Genomic DNA, 20,854 nt, shown 5'->3' on the forward strand with positions numbered 1-20,854 from the left:
GAAGCTGTTTAGGTCAATGGTAGGAGGAGCAGGCAAGTAAAAAGAAAAATTTTTATCATCATATATCACATGCACACTCACATACATGCACTTGAACTACATTTCAAGTTATGATCTATAAGCATTTATACAACACTTTCATACTTTAAACTTTAAAAATAATTAATATCAACAATTTATACACACACATATAAACATATATAAATACACACACACACACACATATATATATATATATATATATATATATATATATATATATATATATATATTCTAAATTATTATAAAATGAAAAAAAAAATTAAATGCTACACATGTTATATATGTTTCATCATTAAAATTCTTTGCATGTATGCATTATATTTCACAAAAAATCTGATAGAAAATTAAAGAACTAGACAACTATATGAAGTGTGTGATGTTATGCTGTAAATGAGAATGTAAAAGATCAGCTTTGCAATCATATAACTTTAACAAATACTTATAAATAACTATATCTGGCTCAAAACATCCCATAATCAAAACAAGTTGGAATTAACAATTTTGAGTTAAAATTATAGAATATTTTATGCATCAATCCCCTACACATGACAGGCTGCAAAATCCATAACACATGAATAGTGTGCACTTGTGCGCAAAATTCCATCAGGTTAGATTTCTTGCTCACACATGGCACTGATATGCTATGGCTTTTGCAACTTCTCTTGCATGGGATTTAAGAACTAATATCTCTAGCATGACTTCTGATGCTGCTTCCATTTCAGAAATCAAGCTCATGTTCAGCATACCACATATTTTTTAATTTGAAAAGAATTTTCAAAAATGAAGTAAATAAGACAAGTGAAAAGGATAAATAAAGTAACAGCTAAATATCAATGCAAAGTTAATTTTAAATTAAGGAAGCAGCTGTACAAAATTCTCTCTCACCCAGTTTAGTAGTATTCAGAATTTTTTATAAAGACTTGATTGATTACAAATGTTTACATCTCTAAAGCATAAAGCCACTTTAGAAATAGTGAACAATCCAATGTTCAAAGGGGACAAGTACAAAGTTTCTATTTTAAGTGCTGCAGTTACAAAGATTCCATATGTATATCTTTAAGTAACATGGCAAATGTATTCAGCCAGATCATATATAGTATATTCATTTGGTGATGTCATGTGATGGTTTCACAAACATCTTTTTTCAGTTCATTTAAGTATTCTTAGTAGTTGCAGAATGTTATCCCCCCCCCTTGTTTTTAAATAGGAATAGTAGAGTTGGCATAATTTTTCATGCAGTAACATTCTGTGACCAGAAGGAAAATTCACAAGTTCAGAAACTATCATTTATTGTTCTTCCTTCAAAAATTGCATGATTTATTTACGAGTTGAAATAATACATCCTCAATGAGTTATAGTTAAACTACAGCATTCTGGTATAGTAATAATTTGACTGTCATAAATGTATCGAAAGGCTTAGTAGCTATTAGCGATTATTCTTATATAAACAACACAATATAAACAACACCAGAAACATGCCAGCCTAGTTGGCCAAGTGGTTAACATGTCTGCTCTCCAACCAAAAAGCTGTGGGTTTGAATCCTGCAGCAGCATGGATGTGATTATCTTTAGGTAGCATTACACCAGGCAATGAATTTCATTGCTCAGTGTGAAGGAGACTAAAGTGGCTTGAAAACCTCTGACATTTGGTCTGTAAAGCAGGGTTTCTGGTTATGAAAAAGAAATAAATAAATAAAATAAATAAATGTAAAACAGGAAAAATATCCCTAGCCCACCAACAGTGCTAATGCACTATAGGTTTACAATTTTAGCTGAGAGTCAAATAAGAAAAATAGATCATGTATTAAGCTTACTAATATTCTGTTGGATTTGTAATCAGCATCTTCAACACAAATTAGAACTGTGATAAAAAGCTCAGAACTCAATAAAATTGTTGAGGATGTAATTAAAAAGCACCCTAGAATGCCTTATGAAGGTGCTTTCCAGGGTGCCAGGTCTAAACCAAAGTTAATTCAGAGAAGTCAAGCTAAATGAAGTCTTAAAATGACTGTCTCTGGAATCTTCGGCAATTAATGCTGCCATCCTTTGAGGCCAGAGGAGTGTTTCATAGCAGATGCTGATGCCAAAAATAGTCTCTCAGACTATAGTGACTTCTATGCAGCAACAGTTGTCTTCTTCCATTTAATCTCATTTTTGTAATCAGATGTGAAGAAGTATCCAGAGCATAGGCTGCTAATCCTGACTTGCTATGCAGATGATTGTGAACATAGTTTGTATGTTTTTCAAGGCAGATGTTAACAGATCTACCAGTCTGTCCAAAGTAGGTGAAGTTGCAGGCATGAAGGACTTCATATACTCCAGGATGTTCAAGAGGATGCAGTTCATCTTTAGCAGAACACAAAAAGGTAACTAGCTGAAAGATCCTATGAAACGGACAAAATATGACATTCCTCTTATCCCTCCCGCACCACACACAAAATCACAACAAAACTATTCTCATCTCCTATATCCAGGATATATCTTAAAAGATAGCTAAAATTGTTGGCAAATATAATCTCCATGTTATTTTCAAACTCCACAGATAGCAACACTTCATCCATTATCCAAAGAATCAGATTATTTTCTTGTATATCCTAGAATATGTAGAAAGTTTCTTGCCACTGAAACTTAGCTTACTTTTGTCAGACCAATAAATCTATTAACATCTGCCTTTGAGAACATACAAATTACATTCACTGTCATTGGTATGGCAAGTCAGGACTGGCAGACCATTCTCTGAGTACTCCCTTCAATACAAGATTAAATGTAAAAAGAGAGATGCACTGAAGTCAACCCTGAGCGACTATTTTTGTAATCAGTATCAGCTATGAAACATTCCTCCTAACATCAATAAGCACAGCTGGATTAATGTGCAAAATATCAGGGAGACAGTCATTCTAAGACTACATTTAACTTGATTTCTCTAAATTTACTTTTTTTTTCTGTTCTCTAGAGCAGCGCTTCCCAAACTGTGGGCCGCGGCCCCCTTGGGGGCCGTAGGTTTTGTTGAGGGGGGCCGTGAAATAATGAAAACAAATTTAAAATGTTTTAAGACTAAGTAGATTTTTTTTAATTTTAAAAGAAACGAATTTAACTTTGATTATTTATTATTTCTTTTTTGTTATTTTTTATATTTTAATGAAAAAATTCACACATTGGTGTTGGTTCACAAAATTTGCTTCCTGCATATTTCGGCGCTTAATGAACATTAGTAAATATTGCTTATTCATATAAGTTTCATTTCAAAGCAGTGGTTAATTGTATTTACTTCGAATGCTCCCCAGGGAAGCTCCAAATATTCCTGTCCCTTTCATCATGCATTCGTAATCAGGGACTGTTGATATTGACTTTATATACATATCAAAACTCGCTTTATATTATCACTGTCATCCCAGCTAGTTTTTTTAAAAAAAAAAACTTAAACGTGCTCGTAATCGATAGTAATTCGCTTGCAGTGGTAAACAACCCCTCCCTAACAGCCACTTTACTGCAGAGGCAATAAAAGCAAGCATTTTTATTAGGCCAGTGAATAAGGTATGAGGAGACTGTGTAATATATTTCTCAACAAATAGTGCAATTAGAGACAACTGGGATAAAAACACACTAATTAATGAATCACATGTTCCCTCATACAGAAACTATGCTGTATAGACTGAAACAAAACCATGTGGCGTGGGCAAACATAGTATCTAACTAAAATCTGTTGTTATTAATTAGATGTGTGCGAGTTCGATTTCCCAAGGCAGCAATAAAATTCAACCAAACTTGTTAAAATTCGTAAAAGTATTAAAACTAAGTAATATATATATATATATATATATATATATACAATGAATGTTATGGCAATTTCACATATGGAATTCGGTTGAAGAGAGTTAGCATTTCAACTCAATTGTCAGCTATGCTTTTATCGTTCGGTTGCGCGATCTTTTGTTAATACTGCACCAATCATATGCACGTTTTAATAACCTGCCTTTGCTGTCTGTTTCGCGTTAGGCTTAATTACCGTAAAGGGAGAAAAGTCACAAAAGAGAAAAATGTTCCTGGTTCGGGGACTCCCTTATTCAGGTAATATTCACTAATTTCATGTTATCAGTCTGTGGTGTGCCAGTATCGGTAAGTGGTGCCTATTATTTGATTTTAACGCTGAGATGGATAAGTGGCTGATAAAAAATAAAAAAAAAATCCCGCGAACAATCAGAAGAAGCAGAAACAGACTCAAAAAAAAAAAATAAATAAATAAAATAAAATAAAAAAGGAGAGTATTTCATATTTTACCAGAACAGCCTGCATCGTCTTCAGAATCAAATGGTAAGAGGCCAAAAATGTAATATATGCATTTGATGTTTGCAATATTCGGTGTGTATGTTTTGTATTGAATATAAATACAATAAATATTATAATAAATATATCTCTCTATTACGATTTTTTTTTTTCGAGGGGGGGACCGTGAAATATTTTAATTTTTGCAAAGGGGGCCCTGACATCCAGAAGTTTGGGAAGCACTGCCCTAGTGGGCACCATGACAGGAGAGTGGTTCCTTTTCGGTTACAATTTGAATGGTTTCTGCAACAATTTAAATGTATGATGTGCCTTTTATCACAGTAAGTGCTCTGAAGATGCCGTTAGGAATCCAGGGAAATATCAGTAACTCAAATTATTTAATTTCGTTCTTCTGATGTTGTTTGTACTATGGAACATTTTTATGTATTGTTGTCTGTCATAAATATCAAACATGCTCAAACATACTGGAATCTTTTTGCTTTTACCAATCATAATTACTAAACAATAACAGAATTTTAGTATGCAATTCAGTTTAGAATAACTGACAGCAGTTATACTAGTATATTCAACTGCGACTATAATCTCAATGATCATCATGGAACTCTGCAAAAAATAAATAAATAAAATAAATGTATGAAGCAGCAGGAACAATAGACATGTTCACAGAACTATACCCAAATTTCAACAACACTAGGGAAAACATTCATGAATCATCTCAAGCATCTGTTCATGACATGTCCTGGCAGAATATGATACAGACAGGATTCATTTTAAAACAAATTTAACCTTTTAGTCTTGTGTGTGTACAGCAATATTTCAAATAGTGCAGTTTCAAACAGCATGAGTTACACTATAACATGGTTTGTAATAATTGTAAAATGCATTACAGAACATTGTTTGTAATTTCATCAGAAATGCAACTCTATTGATTACATTATACATTAATAGATATTAATGTATAATGCATTTTATATACATTAATGTATATCTTGTATTGGAGCAGCAATTCGTTACAAAATTAAGGCAAAACATATTTCCGAGATTCCAAAAGTTCTTAAACATTCTTGTTTATTCACTGCGGCAAACTTTAGAAAATGCTATTTGATGTTATGTACATGTAAGTATGATGTTACATGTAAGCAGAGAAAAAGAGGGGAAAAAAAAACAGTACTGTATGTGCAAACTACACTGTATTTTTCTAATACAATAAAAACTAACATATATGTACTGTACCAATTGTAATTCAATTGTAAACAATAAAAATATTTTTATTTCTTTTTTTTCCCCGGCATTTCTAATTCCTTTTTAATTGTGATCTGTTTGAAATGCATCTTGGTATTAAAGTTGGAGGTTATACCAATCCATTTTGTGAAAGTGCCTATAATGTGAAAGAATTTGTCCAATGCGATGTGTGTGGAATGTATGCATTCCCGATTGAGGCTGGAGTTAGTGAGTTAGTGTTAGTGAGTTTTAGTGTTAGTGAGGCTGGAGAGAGAGTAAAAATAGTGGCTTGATTGGGAATTGCGATGTACAAGATGGTAATGTGAGTGCTGATCTAAGAAAGAGTGAGAGCAACTATACCGAAAAAGAAAATGGTTTGAATGATAAAAAAAAATGAGGAATTATTTGTAGGAAGTGAGATCGCTAGGTTGTGTGCAGTGATACAAAATTCACAGCGGCAATTAGAGCACCTGCAAAACTCTTTCCAGAGTGATTCGGCTAACATAAATAAACAGCGTAAAAGTGGGAGAGTTTCTGAATTGAAGGAAAGAGTGTTGTATGGTGACTCGTTATTAAGAGGAGTGATAGATAGGAGTGTAACTAAATCGTACTTACTGGGTGCGAAATTTAAGGATGTAAGTGAGAGTATTAGAGTGCAAAAACAGAGGGTGAAAGAATTAATAATTGTGATGGGTACGAACGAATTGAAAGGTGATAAATTTTTTATGAGAGAGAGAGGACTTGAAAGTATTGTTAAAGGCAGCGAAAGAAAAGAGTGACAGAGTTAAAATGGTGAGTCTGTTGCCGCGGTATGACAGAGAGGAGTTTAGAAGGAGAGCCATAATCGCAAATGACATTATGCGCAGGTTATGCAGACGGTGTGGTGTGGAATTTGTGGATGTGTGGAATGAGTTTGATGGGCGAAAGGACTTATACAAGATGGATGGCCTGCATTTGAATGGACTTGGTGTGCAGAGACTGGAAAAGTGTTGCTGAATGAAGTGAAAATGGATGTGCAGAACCAGGGAAACTAGAACTACCAAGGAGGGGGGGGGGGGTGGATATGCAAACTTCAGTGAGACAGTTGAGTGTAAAAAATGAATATAATGTAACCGAGCCAGCACTAAGGACAAAAAATGGGAATGGGACATTTAGAATAACGCATCAAGATGGGGTGGGACAAAGGGATCACTGCATTTCATGTATATTAATGCCAGGAGTATTAGGAACAAGAAGGAAGAATTTTTGGCCTTGATTGGCTCTTCCTGGCCACAGGTTATTGGCATTAGTGAAACATGGCTGACGGAAGATGATATAGTTAGTGGGATAGAATGTATGGGTTATAGTGTGTTTAGGAGGGACAGAGAGAATAAAATGGGGGGGGGTGTTATTGATGATAGCTGATGAACTGCAGCCAAGGAGAATTGAAGTTGTATTGCAGGATAGTGAAAGGAACTCATTTGAGGCTATTTGGTGCGAGATTGAGACTGGCAGAATAAAATATACAGTTGGGTGCTGCTATAGACAAGGTGATGGAATAGATGATGGAGATAGTATGCATACTCAAATTGATGAAATGAGTGGGAGGAGGGTAATTATTATGGGGGATTTCAACTATGGTAACATTGATTGGAAGGAGAAGACACATGTGAGGAAGGAAATGGATTTTATTCAATTATTAAGGGATAACTATCTGAGACAGCATGTAAGTGAAAATACTAGGGGTTTGAGAGTGCTTGACCTGGTAATAGCACATCTGAGAATTTGACTGTAATGAATATGACCATATTGCCACCTATTGGTGAGAGTGATCATATGGTCTTGACCTGGGAAAGGCGTGAAATTTTTGACTAAGACAGGGTATATGTGGAATTACCGTGCTGGCAAGTTTGACAAGCTTAAGAGATTGCTTGGATCAGTGCCATGGCATGTACAACTGCAAGGGCTGGACGTCGATAGTGCATGGGAAGTGGTCAAGGAGCATTTACAGGAGGTCATGGCTGATTGTATACATAAGGTCCGAATAGTAAAACAAGTAGGGGTTAAATGGATGAATAACACCATTAAGCTTGAGTTGCAAAAAAAGAAACAACTGTGGAGGGAATTTAAAGGGGTGAACTGCAGGCACACGAACGGTATAAAGTGCAGGCCAGAAGGGTAACGAGTGTGGTAAAAACAGCAAAAGCCGATTATGAAAGGAAACTAGCTATGCAAGCAAAAGAGAATCCCAAACAGTTCTTTCAATATGCTGCAAACAAGAAAAAAACTGTACATGGCAAAATGATTTTAAGGAATGACGATAGTAAGGAGGTCACTGAACCAGTCGATATAGTGGAGTTACTGAGTACGCACGCACTTTGCAAAACTATATCATCCAGGTGGTGACATTGAAAAAATGAAGGAACCATTAGTTTTTACTGGAATTGTGATAAATGAAGTGGAGGTGAATAGTCTATTACAGAACCTTAATGTGAATACATCTGTGGGATTGGATGGTATACCGGCACGGGTCTTGCGTGAAGCGGCTAAGGAATTATCAGTGCCCTTGACCATGTTGTTTAATCTGAGTCTCGGATCTGGTTTAGTCCCGAAGGTGTGGAAAGAGGGGAAAATAGTTTCACTGCATAAAGGAGGATCCAAGACTATGGTGGCAAATTACCGACCGATCAGCATATCAGGAGTCATTGTCAAGGTCTTGGAGAAAGTAGTCAAGGGAAAAATACAGGAATGGATTGATGAAAATGAGATACTGTACAGGGGACAGCATGGCTTTGTGAAGGGTAGATCATGCCTCAGTAACTTGCTCAAGTTTTATAACAAGGTGACAGCAGAACTGGATAAGGGAAATGGGTTTACAGTGATACTGCTGGACCTGGCAAATACATTTGACAGGATACCACATGGAATTCTAATCCGTAAGCTACAACATATGGGAATGGATATAGGGTTGGTGAGATGGATAGGTGGGTGGTTGATGGAGAGATATCAAAGAGTAGTTTATTCAGGAGTGGAGTCCAAAAGACGGCCTGTGACCAGTGGTGTGCCACAGGGTTCTGTTCTTGGACCACTGCTGTTTAATCTGTTCATTAACGATATAGGGAAGGATCTAAGTGGAACAGTTCATTTGTTCGCTGATGATGCAAAGTTGGGTAGGGCGATAGTGAATGCAGAAGATGTGAAAGTCTTGCAGGATGACTTAGATAGATTGGAGTTCTGGGCTAAGGAGAATGGATGTCAATTTAATGTGACAAAATGTAAGGTTATGCATTTTGGGGTGAAAAGATTAGCAGCAGTATACCACATTGGTAGAACTGTACTCCAAGAGATTGATGAGGCCAGGGACTTTGGAGTGTTAGTGGATAGGAAGATGAAGTTTAGGGGGCACATTGCAAAAGTAGCTAAATCAGCTCATCAACTCACTTGGTTGTTTAAAAATACCTTGACGAGCAGAGACAAGCAAGTTATTTTATCTCTGTATACCGAGCCCTGATAAGACCTCATCTCGACTACTGTGCCCAGATTTGGTCACCTCGGTTCCTTCTTGATGGGGAGGAGGTGGAAAGGATCCAGAGGCGAGTGACTAAGATGATAGCAGGTCTATGGAACGAACCATATGAGAACAGGTTGAAGATTTGTGGGTTGCAGAAACTAGTTGATAGGCGGAAAAGGGGAGATATGATCGAGACATTCAATTGCTAAAAGGATTCTATAAGATTAATTCAGAGGATATTTTTGAGATCAGGACTGGTGGTGGGAGAAGTAGGGGACACCTATGGAAGCTGGGCAAGAGTGTGGTTAGCAGGGGTGTTAGAGCTGGGTTCTTTACTATTAGAGTGGTAAATGAGTGGAATAAGCTGCCAGAGTCTGTTGTGGGTGCTATGACAGTGAGCGAGTTCAAGACAAGGTATGATAGATACTGTGAGAATGTAATCGCATAGTTGTGTGGACATGATGTTTAGGGCCTCCCTCGATGAGTCTAAGGACTCCCTGGAGTAGCCCAAAATAACAATAATAATAATTTAATCAAAAATGCCTTTAAGGTGATTTCAGTTAGTACTTAACATTTTCAGAGCTTGCATTTAACCACACCATTTGAGTATGGCTGTATTATGTTATAGTACAGCCATACTCAAATGGCTGGGGTACAATAAATATACTCAAGTAGGCAACTTCAGATTTACATATGGCTGAGAATACAGAATCATGGAAAATCAATGGAAAGCCAGAAAAAATTAGCTACATTCAGCTTTTGTTTTGCATGTTATAAGGATAAAATCTAGTGCATTCTTTTCATTAAGCAAAATGGGTTGCACTTTGAAGCAAAGAATTTTTATGGTTGAGTATTACTTTTCTTAGAGCCTCCGTAGCTCAGTCAGTATCGACGAAGCCCTTTGGTCGGAAAGACCTGGGTTTTGATTCCTGTCTGTGATGCAAGGAACCTTTATCTGGTCTCTTTTGCAAAAGGTGAGTTAACTGGTCTCATATGGAGGTAGGGTTTTTTTGTCCCCCAGAAGAGGAAAACCCGCCCCATGAACACATGCATCTATAGACATAGGATACTCCAGGAATAAGGACTGACCAACCTATTCTGTGGGATTTCTGTCGAATTGTAATGGGGCACTAGGCCTAATATGTAAAGAAAGATGATTTTTCTAGCACATTGTTGGTACTGTACCAAAAACTTTTCACGAAATGTTTCCAAATGAGAATACGGTTTCTTTCTATGGGATGACCTCAAGGAAAATGTATATGCCAATAAAGCACGAAAGAACTGAAAACAAAAAAAAAAATTGAAGTAGCAGTTTCCAATATCAATTAAGCAACTCTTAGCAGGATAGCAATAAGCAAGCGATGATCTGAATATATGCCTTCACCTAGTTGAAAAAAGATAATTTCAGTATATTTTAAAAACACAGTATAACTGTCTACAGTTCCAGCAGAATTTAATATTTACATAATGTTTGAAAAAGAGAGAGAGAGAGGGATTTCCCCTCTTTCTTTAGAACAGATTATTCAAGGCTACATTGTGTTCAATTCCTTTATTAGTAATTGAGTATACACAGTGAAGTGAATAATAGAACTCATTAGTATTCACTTAAGGCTATGCAATGCTTCTGAAACATAAGAGGAGCCTTACATAAAATTTAGATATAATTCAGAATGTTTTCATAATATGCCTTTACCTCCATTAAAATTTAAACAAATACTAACAAGAATTTCTGGTCTACAAGTGAATATTTTTCTTCCCCCCCCCCTTTTTAGTTACAAAGAATAATATGATTGCTTTTATTATCACACAGGTATTTCCATCGAGTCCAAAGATGCATCAAGGAAAGCTCACACTTATTATTTCCACAAGATCTATCATACCTTTCCCTGAATTCAAAAACACACGAAAAACACTCATACAACACTGGCAACCATTTCGGTTTCCACAGTGAAAAATCTAATTTTGATAACCCTGTCAACTAGCCACACTTTTACTCAGTTTCAAGAGATGACACTTGTCCTCTCCTCTCTATTCATGTGCTAAAAATTTTCTTCTGGATTATTTCTATAAATCCTTTACATGTTTCTATCATATCTGTCTCTTACACCCATCAACCACCTTCTGAAATCTACAAACTCTCAAACCATCCTTGTAGGAAGTTCCACATGAGCCACTCATCTTGGTTACTTGCCTCTGGATCCTCTCCACCACTTTCTTATTATCCAAGAAACCCAGGTGACCAGATCTGTGTGCAGAAAGAGGAATAATAATTCTTTATCTCTGCTCTAATAACTAAGTAATTCTTGGCAACTTCTGCACCATGCTCAAAGAACTTCAACTCCCTGTCTACTATCACCTCTAAATCCTTAGTACCATCAATTTACTGGAGTTCAGTTTCATCAGTGCAGCATACAGTTTGTCATCTTTTCATCCCAAAGTGCATAACCTTATGCTCTCTCACATTTAACAAACTCATTATGGAAATTTCAGTCAAGAAAGGGTTTATGTGGAACTAAAAAGCTGTCAATCATGACAAACTTAGGAGGCAACTCAGAGCAGTGTCATGGTATAAGAAACTACATGTAATGAATGTCATTAGTGCATGGGAAGTGGTCAAGGATTGTTTGAGCGAGGTAGTATCAGAGTGCATACCCAGGGTCAGGAGAATAAACCGAGTATGGATTAATTAATGGTCAGGAGAATAAACCGAGAAAAAAATAAAATAAAATAAAAATAAATAAAGCATTGTGGAAGGAATATAAACAATGAGGTGATCAGCATGCTTATAAGCAGTATAAAGCGCAAGCAAGAAGGGTAACTAGTATGGTAAGGAAGACTAAATCAGATTCCAAGAGAAAATTAGCTAAGCAGGCCAAAGTAATTCCAAAAGAGTTTTTTTACTATGTAACGAGAAAGAATGATTATGGAAAGATAACTTTAGTCAGTACTGACGTTAGGAAAGTGGCAGAAGCAGAAGAAATAGTTCATTTACTAAGTGACCACTTCGCAATGACATATACAGGTGGTGACTTTGCAGTTACTGAAGTGATAGAGACTGTGAGCATTGAGGTAGATGAACTAGTGGTACTCAGTATATTGAAAAATATCAATGTGAATACAGCATTGGGCCTGGACAGTATGTCAGCTCATGGGCTATGAGAATGTGCAAGTGAACTGGCAGTGCCTCTGACGAAGTTGTTCAATCTAAGTCTAGTTCTGGCAAGGTTCCAAGGGAGTGGAAAGAGGGTAAGAGAGTTCCATTACATAAAGGTGGCTCCAAGACATAAGTAGAAAATAACAGACCAATTAGTATTTCTGGAGTGGTGGTTCAAGAATTGGAAAAGTTGGTTAAAAGTAAAATTGAAATGGGTGGAGGGGAATATGATACTTTATATGGGATAGCATGGCTTTGTAAAAGGTCCTACTTCAGTAATTTATTCACCTTTTATAATAAGGTGACAATAGAATTGGATAAAGGAAATGGCTACACCATGAAAATGCTGGACTAGCATGAAAATACTGACTCTGCAAAGACATTTGACAGAATACAATATGGAAAACTATTACATAAGTTGGAGCAAATGGAATGGATACGAGGCTGGTGGCATGGATAGACATCAGAGGGTGGTGTATGATGGAACGGAATCAAGGTGAATGAGGGTTACCAGTGGAGTGCCCTAAGGTTCTGTACTAGGACCACTACTCTTTAATTTGTATATTAATTGATGTAGCAGAAGATTTGAAGGGGGGCTATTCAGTTGTCTGCTAATGATGCAAAACTAGGGAGGGCAATAGTTGATAAAGGTGATGTAGATATCTTACAAGATGATTTAAATAAATTGGCAGCGTGGGCAAAGGAAAATGGTTGTCAATTTAATGTTGTGAAATATAATGTAATGTAATGCACTTTGGAATGAAAGGATTACATACTTCATATCATACTGATGGTATACTAATTTACAGGAAATTGATGAGGCTAGGGATCTTTGGGTGATGGTGGATAGAGATTTGAAATTCTTTGAAAGGATATATTGTTAGAGTTGGAAAAATAGTTCAGAGGATTACTTGGATGCTGAATAGCATATTGAAAAGTAAAGATAAGGGATAATGTTATTATCCCTCTTTATAAGACTATGATTTGGTCACCTGCATTTCTTGGAGATCGAGAGTTGGTGGAGAGGATTCAGAGATGAGTGATCAAGCTGGTGACAGGTCTGTGGAATGTTCCCTGAGACTGAGGGTGTGTGGGTTCACCTTTCCCTGCTTGGTGGGAAAACTTTGCAGGAGGTAGAAGAGATGAGAGAACTGGAAGTGGTGATGGAAATGAAATTCAGCAGCTACACTGCACAAATTGTGAAATCATTACATCAGATAATGGCAATGATGTAGACGACCTTGATGTGCAGAAATAAAGATATTATGATTCCATTGGATAAGCCTCACGTGGATTATTGTGCACAGATTTGGTCACCTGGTTTTCATGGTAACAATGATATGTTAGAAAGGGTCCAGACAAGATTCATTGGTAACATCTTTGGAATGTGGAGTATGTAAACAGAGATTGAAAGAATGTAATTTGCAAAGCCTCATGAATAGGAGGTGTGTATCTGGGGGGGGGGGGGAAGAAGATATGATTGAGAAGTATAAGTTGGTCAGAGGTCATTACAAGGTTAACATAGAAGAAATTTTTCATAGAATAGGAGGGGGGAGTAGAACAAGAGGCCATCCCTGGAAACTGTATAAGGAAAGTGCATGAGCAAAGGAGAAGTCAAGGTTCTTTGCATGGAGAATGGTTGTTAAGTGGAATGCACTGCCCATGCATGTTGTGAATGCAGACACACTGAATGAATTTAAGGCACAGTTAGATGAGCTTTATGTGAGTGTGTTCCCACGATGCATAAATAATATGCTTAATTATTTCCAATAATTAAGCATACATCTACTCATTATTGGAAAACCTCAGCAGACTCAGGAATCATCACAAGGGATTTACTCAAGATTACATTATCATCTCTCAACCCCTTCCTGAAATTCATTAATCATCAGTGCATCTATCCACTTTTCCTTGCTACTCATTGATGAGACATCAATGTTTTGTACTCTTGCTGGAAACTCTCATTTAACTTTTAATGCTCACTCTTCATTTCACTTCCTCCAGTAAATTCCTTCACTCTTTCATATCTTTTTCCATTTCATTTCACCTTTTAAATCAGCACTCCTAACACAATCCACTCTAATTTTCCATCTCTGCACTCTAACAGCTTCACCAACATCCTTGATCTCTGCGCCTAAAAACATGACTTTTTCATTATGAACATGCACACCTCTTATCACAGAATCACCACACATTACTCTCACCATATTCTTTCTTTCTTTCTTGCTCATTCAGACTCTTCCACTCACTTTCTCATTCTCATCTGTACAGAACCAGATGCATGTCCAATTTCTTGATTGGACAAACTCAAGTTTTGTCCAGTGAAAGATTCTGTGTAAGAGCACTATTGCCATCTCTCATCATTGCCATATTTTCATTCACAGAGTCTTCTGCCCCTTATTTCATACTCATTCATATGCAAAAGACACTGATATGAGAATAGCAACGGTCAAACTTGAGGTATTCAGTACATTACAGTATTTCATGTGAGCACATCTATGGGATTGGATAGGATATTGGCCTGTGTGTTATGGAAATATGCAAAGTAGTTGATGGTGGCTCAGACCAGACTATTTAATTTCAACTTCAGTCTTGAGGAAATATGAGGGCAAAATAATATTTCTTGCCAAGAAGTTATATTATTTTTTAATTATTTATCCAAGTGAAAGCAACCAAGTTTGTGCTTGAGGTTTTTCACAACTAGGCTACTTGTATATAGAGATAATGGTTTGTTTCCCACTGATGGGGACCCAAATAAAGATTGAAACCAGTCTGGATAGTTACCCTTCTCATAATGCATGGCAATATACATGTCTGAAAGGATGTGTACTTTGCATTAAGAGATACTGAGCAACAGACGTGAAGCCTCGATATAAAAGTAGCCTAGTCATGAAGAAACTTTATATGCAAACTTAGTTTGCTAGTACTTGGGGAAAGGATTAAACAAGAATATAATTTCTTGGCAAAAATAATTCTGTTACATAAATTCTACCCATCAGTGAGTATCATATTCCAAGATAGTATATGATATTCAGTAGTAGGCAACACAGATTTCTGGAGGGTGGTTCCTGTTTTAATAAATTACTCATTTTTATAACAAAAACTTGGATAAGGGAAATAACTACGTCTTGATAATGCTGGACCTTGTAAAGGCATTTGGAAATCTATTACATAAACTGGTGCAAATGAGAAACAGATACAAAGTTGGTAGCATGAATAAGAGAATGAATGAATGAATATGGTGGAGCAGAATACAGGAGAATGCAGGTAATGGCTAGTGTAAATGGGCTCTGTGTTAGGGCTGCTGTTGTTTAATTTATGCATTAATCATCCGAATGTCTATGTGGATGAAATATATCACTCATCTTAAAACTTTATATCCATGTTATTTCAATGAAATATCAATGATATTGCAATCTTAATGGACATAAGATTGATACAAAAGAAAATTTTCAATACATGACAAGCAGGGAGAGACCAAGGGTCATCCCCAGAAGTGTGGTTAGCAGAAGTAGAGACCCTAGATTTTTTGCTTTGCATCAAGGGAAAATTGACGTAAATACATGTCATGACAGTTGGGTGGTTAATGATAGAGGGAATTATTTAAGGGAGAACAACCAGCTGCTTATTGATAGTTAATCAAGATGATTAACTATCAATAAGTGACCTGCGACACTCCCAGACAAGGCGGTCAGGCATTCATATTGGCAGTGAACAGCAAGTCATAAGGCACCAGTCCTGAATCACTTGTACAAGCCCAGCCCGAATGACCTATGCACAGCAAGGAAAAAAGGCAGTAATTATGAAAATAATGGGAAGAGAAACATCAAAGTGGAGAAGAAACATGGAGAATTACAAAGAAGGGATAGCAATGAGAAAATACAAACTCTGTAAACAGCCAGTGTGAAAACTTAATCCTGAACAATGCACAAGAAATATCTGGGACCAACGTGGTTAAAAACAAAGGTTCGCAGAACTTTCCAGATCCATTTCACAAATATATGTAGCCTCAGTTCTAACCTTGATGTTCACTTCCACCTTCAATGTGCAAAACTTTACCTACTCTTCCTGACATACACTCAGATCTCAACCTCCTCAAACACTACACATCTCTGCTTTCTAAACTACATGCCGTTTAACTGTCTTTGCCTCAGAGGTGGGGTCTGTGCATATGTTTGCTCCGACATATCATGCCAGAGTGTATCCAATCTGAAATTTCCCAATTCTGACCTCCTTTGGCTAAAATCACCCTGCTCCATTCTACCAAATTCATATGCTGCTCTATCACTCTCCTAATGTCGATAACCACCACCCTGAACTCTTCAATCACCTTTTCTTAAATGCTGATTTTTCTCCAATCCAACTCTACAAACAGTGAATTTTAATGTTGTGGACATTAAATTCCTCAGGGAATTTAATGTCCACAACACTAGCTGGCTGCTTACTTCCAACAGGACAGATCAAGTGGGTAGAGAGGCAAGGCTTTTGCAATCATAAATGATTTCACACAAATTGCCTACATGCCCTCCAGAATACCAGACAATCCCAACCACTCCCCCAAACACTTTGGACCTCTTCCTCACCAGTGATCGTCCCAGTATACTGTGAATATTGCCTGCTGCCTAGGCAGCTCAGACCACAACATAGTGAAGATCTTTTCCCGAAAGGAGCAACACATACACAAACACCCACATCCATGCAATGTATGGCATTACCAGAAAGCCAAGTTGGATGATCTTCGCAACTTCCACTTCTCATTTCCTTGGTCAGATTACTGACCAACTGGTCAACCGAACCTATGCAAAAAGAATCACTGAAATAATACTCATTGGCAGGGAAACATTTATTCCCAACTCCACCCTAAATTCTCGTCCCCTATCAAGCCTTGGTTCTCCCACAGGTGTCACAAGGCTGTATAAAAGAAAAGTCAAGCATACCATAACTGGCTTGTATCCAAAACTCCATCTTCCTATACAGCCTATACCGAAGTCTGGAATAGCTACAAGAAAATTATCACCACATCAAAAACTGATTTTGAGTGAGCTAAAGGAAGGAAACTTCCAAAATGGCAGCAATGCCTTCTGGGCAGCCAAAGCTACTGGCTATAATGTCTGCCCACCAATCCCACCACTATTGAGGTGGGAGTAGCAAATTCAGGTGGCTTTAATATGACTACTAAAGAAAGATCTTGTTTTTGCAATCTGCTTACTTATTATAACAATGTGATGAATAATTGTACAAGATAGATGCATACACAGTAGTATATTTAGATTTTGCAAGGCTTTCAATAGATTGACGCATAACAAACTAGTCGTTAAATTGGAAAAGATGGGATTGAATAGTAGATTAGCGCGTTGGATTGGAGATTGACTGTCTGATTGGTACCAGCAGGTTATATATTGGAGGAATGATATCCCAGAAGAGGAAAGTCATAAGTGGAATGCCCCAGGGGTCTGTTTTAGGGGACATTGTAGTTTAATTTGCATGTAATGTAAACGACATTGGAAAGGGCTTAAATTGGTATATACAGTTTATGTTTGCAAGTGATACAAAGTTGGAGAGTGTTATCAGAAGTATAGTAGATATATTGTAGCATTGCAAGAGGACCTAAATAGACTGTCTGAATGGGTGCGTGTGTGGGGATGTCAGTTTAACATTGCAAAGTATAAGCTTTTAAAATTTGGTAGGCAAAGATGGATGGCAGAGGACTGGTGAGGATATTTTAGAGGAGATGAAAGATCTGGAAGTGATGGTGGATAGGGACTTGAAATTTCATGGACATTTTGTTAAAATTGTGAGGATAACACAGCAGATTATGGGAATGATGTGGAGAACACTGACATGTAGAAGTAAGGATGTTTTAATTTCATTGTACAAGGGCTTTGATCAGGCTAAACATGGATTTCTGAGCACAGATTTGGTCGCCTTGTTTTCAAAAAAATGATGAGATGCTGGAGAGGATCCAGAGATGATTGACTAAGTTGGCTTTTGGTCTCTGGAATGTGGAATAGGAGGACAGATTGAGAGAATGAAAATTATGGAGCCTAGTGGATAGAAGGAAGAGCAGAGACATAAGTTGGTAAGTGGTAATTACCAGATTAACATGGATGAGATTTTTTCATAGAAAATCAGGAGACAGGGAGAGAATAAGAGGCCAATCCCTGGAAGCTGTATAAGGTGTGTGTGAGCAAGGAAGGGAGTGAGGAGTAGAATTTTTCCATAGAGTGTGATTGGAATGCATTGCTCGAGAGTGTGGTGAATGTAGGGACAGTGAATGCATTTAAGTCAAGGTATGATGAGCTATGCATGTGTAAGAGTGAGACCTCCCACGATGAGTTTTTGACGGCATGAAGGTCTGTTAATAATAACAATAGGTACTGAGAAATAGCTTAGGAAATCCTATAGAGCTGAACTGTCAAGTGGCAAATAAAAGAATGATTGCAGAATAGTTTAATAGAATAGAATAATGATTGCACAATTCATTAAGAATTGTGCAATCATTGTTCATTAAGAATTGTGCAAGTGAACTGGAAATGATTTGGGCATGGTAGTTGTGTACATTGAGTTCCAACATAAAGCAGAAGCCCTAAATAATGAAACGAAGATAAAAGGTGGTGTTAAAACAGATGAAGCGAACTAAAGACAAATAATGATCTCTAAACTCCAAGAAAATGATGACAGAATTTATACAGCTGATAGCATGATTTTGTCAGGTTGGGAATGCTGCTTAAATATGCATTAATTTTATGATAAAGTTACAAGTGAGTTGCATACACATGATAATAATGGAGTTAACAAATGTAATGTTATTATTGTTTATATAATCACCTGTCCCATTTGGGGATGGAAAATAAACTAGTAGTACCAGGACTAGATTTAAGGTTGCTATGGTCCCTAAGCTACAACTTTTAATACTCCTGGCCTTCTAATGAGTAAATTTTAAACTTAATAGCTTATCATGCTCATCAGAGAGTATGTATAGCATGCAACATAGCACAATACATATCTTCATTGAGTGTTAAAGCAATAAGATATTTTTGACAATGGTAATAATAACAATAATATCTATTCAATTAATAATACAATAAAGCAAAAGAGAATTTTCATTCACTAGTGTTAGAAAAACAAAAACAAGAAAAAAATATCACTAGCAAAAACAATATTTCCCTTTTAATAGACGAATTAAATTCATAAACCATTTTATTATTGCAAAGAATTCTTAATTCAAATTATTTAAAATATTAATTTGCATGATTTCATTATAGCAAAATTAGAAACAATATCTTTAAATGATAAGCTTCAAAGTTGTCATTTTGTGTTACTTTTAGCGCCAACTCTAGGCAAAACTAGATAAATGAGCCTTTAAAACTTCTTATTCTTTCTCATTTTAAATCTGCTTACAAAATTATCAAATTCCTGAAAATGTATCCTCAAGAAATGTACAGGATACCATGATTGTATTGCAAGGAGAGTTTACATTATTACTAAATGTCATTTAACAAATTTCTTCCAAATTAGTCTGTTATCTGCAGACTCTAATAATGTTAACTCTTACATTCAATCTTTTAAGGAACTTGTAATTCACATCCCAGTCTTCTTTTCTGGTTCTATTTCTTACCATCTTAGCAGCAAATATTTTTTCACCCATTCTGTTTAACTAACCATACATAGCATTACCAACCATATTAACCACACTAACCATCTATGGCATTCATAGATTCCTGAATGCCAACAATCTTGAGTTACCTCCTAATATCTTCCTTTTTAATATAATTCCACCATTGCTGCCACTTCTCTCATCCCTCACTCCCTCCTCAGAACTCTCATATCTATAGACAGTCTTTGATCAAATGTTCTACTTCTAACTTGACTCTCATATCCATAAGTTAAAATAAGACTCAGTACTCGTCCTGCATACTGTTAGCATTTCGACTAATTTCTCACATACGAGGATGGTCGTATGTGAGATTTAGGCCAAGATCTGAAAAGTTCTCGGCCTAAATTTGAAAAAACAAATTTATAATTTTAAAATTATTTTTATTTTTCAACATAATCTCCCTTAAGACTAATACATTTATTTCAGCAATGCTCCAGCACCATTATCCTATACCTGTAGTGGTTCTCAGTAAGATCTGCAAAATACCCCTCTACAGCTGCAATCACCTCTTGATTTGAAGAAAAACACTGACCAGAAAGGAAGAGTTTTAGTTTTGGGAAGAGACAGAAGTCAGAGGGAGCCAAATCTGGGGGATAGCGTGGATGTTCCAACAATTCATAGTGCAAATCCCTTAATTTTCCCATTGCCAAAACACCTTTGTGGGCAGGTGCATTGTCCTGATGAAAGATGATTTTTTCTTCTGCAAACTGGGTCTTTTCTCATGAATTTTTTCATCTAGTCTGGTTAAAAGATCGGAATAATATTCCCCGGTTATTGTTTTACCCTTTTCAAGATAATTAATAAATAAAATGCCTTTAGCATCCCAAAACACCGATGCCATTACCTTTCCTGCTGATGGAACTGACTTTGTCATCTTTGGTGCTGAACAACTGGCTTCTTTCCACTTTTTTTGACAGCTGTTGGATTCTGGTGTGTAATGGTGAATCCAAGTCTCATCCATAGTTGAAGCACAAAATCAGTTTTATTCTTGTTTAAACACTTCAAG

The 20,854-nt window shown here is 36.5% G+C and overlaps 1 protein-coding gene across 5 annotated transcripts in view; it reads right to left on the reverse strand.

Moving 5' to 3' along the window:
* LOC150100889 (syntaxin-binding protein 5-like) overlaps nt 1-20,854 on the reverse strand; it is a 710,057-nt gene that overhangs the window by 199,652 nt on the left and 489,551 nt on the right. The gene's annotated exons all lie outside the window — the stretch shown is intronic.

The sequence above is a fragment of the Typopeltis vanoorti genome, chromosome 12 (genome assembly GCF_054136105.1).
Source record: "Typopeltis vanoorti isolate ZY-2024b chromosome 12, IOZ_Tvanoo_1.0, whole genome shotgun sequence".
NCBI classification, from domain to species: domain Eukaryota; kingdom Metazoa; phylum Arthropoda; class Arachnida; order Uropygi; family Thelyphonidae; genus Typopeltis; species Typopeltis vanoorti.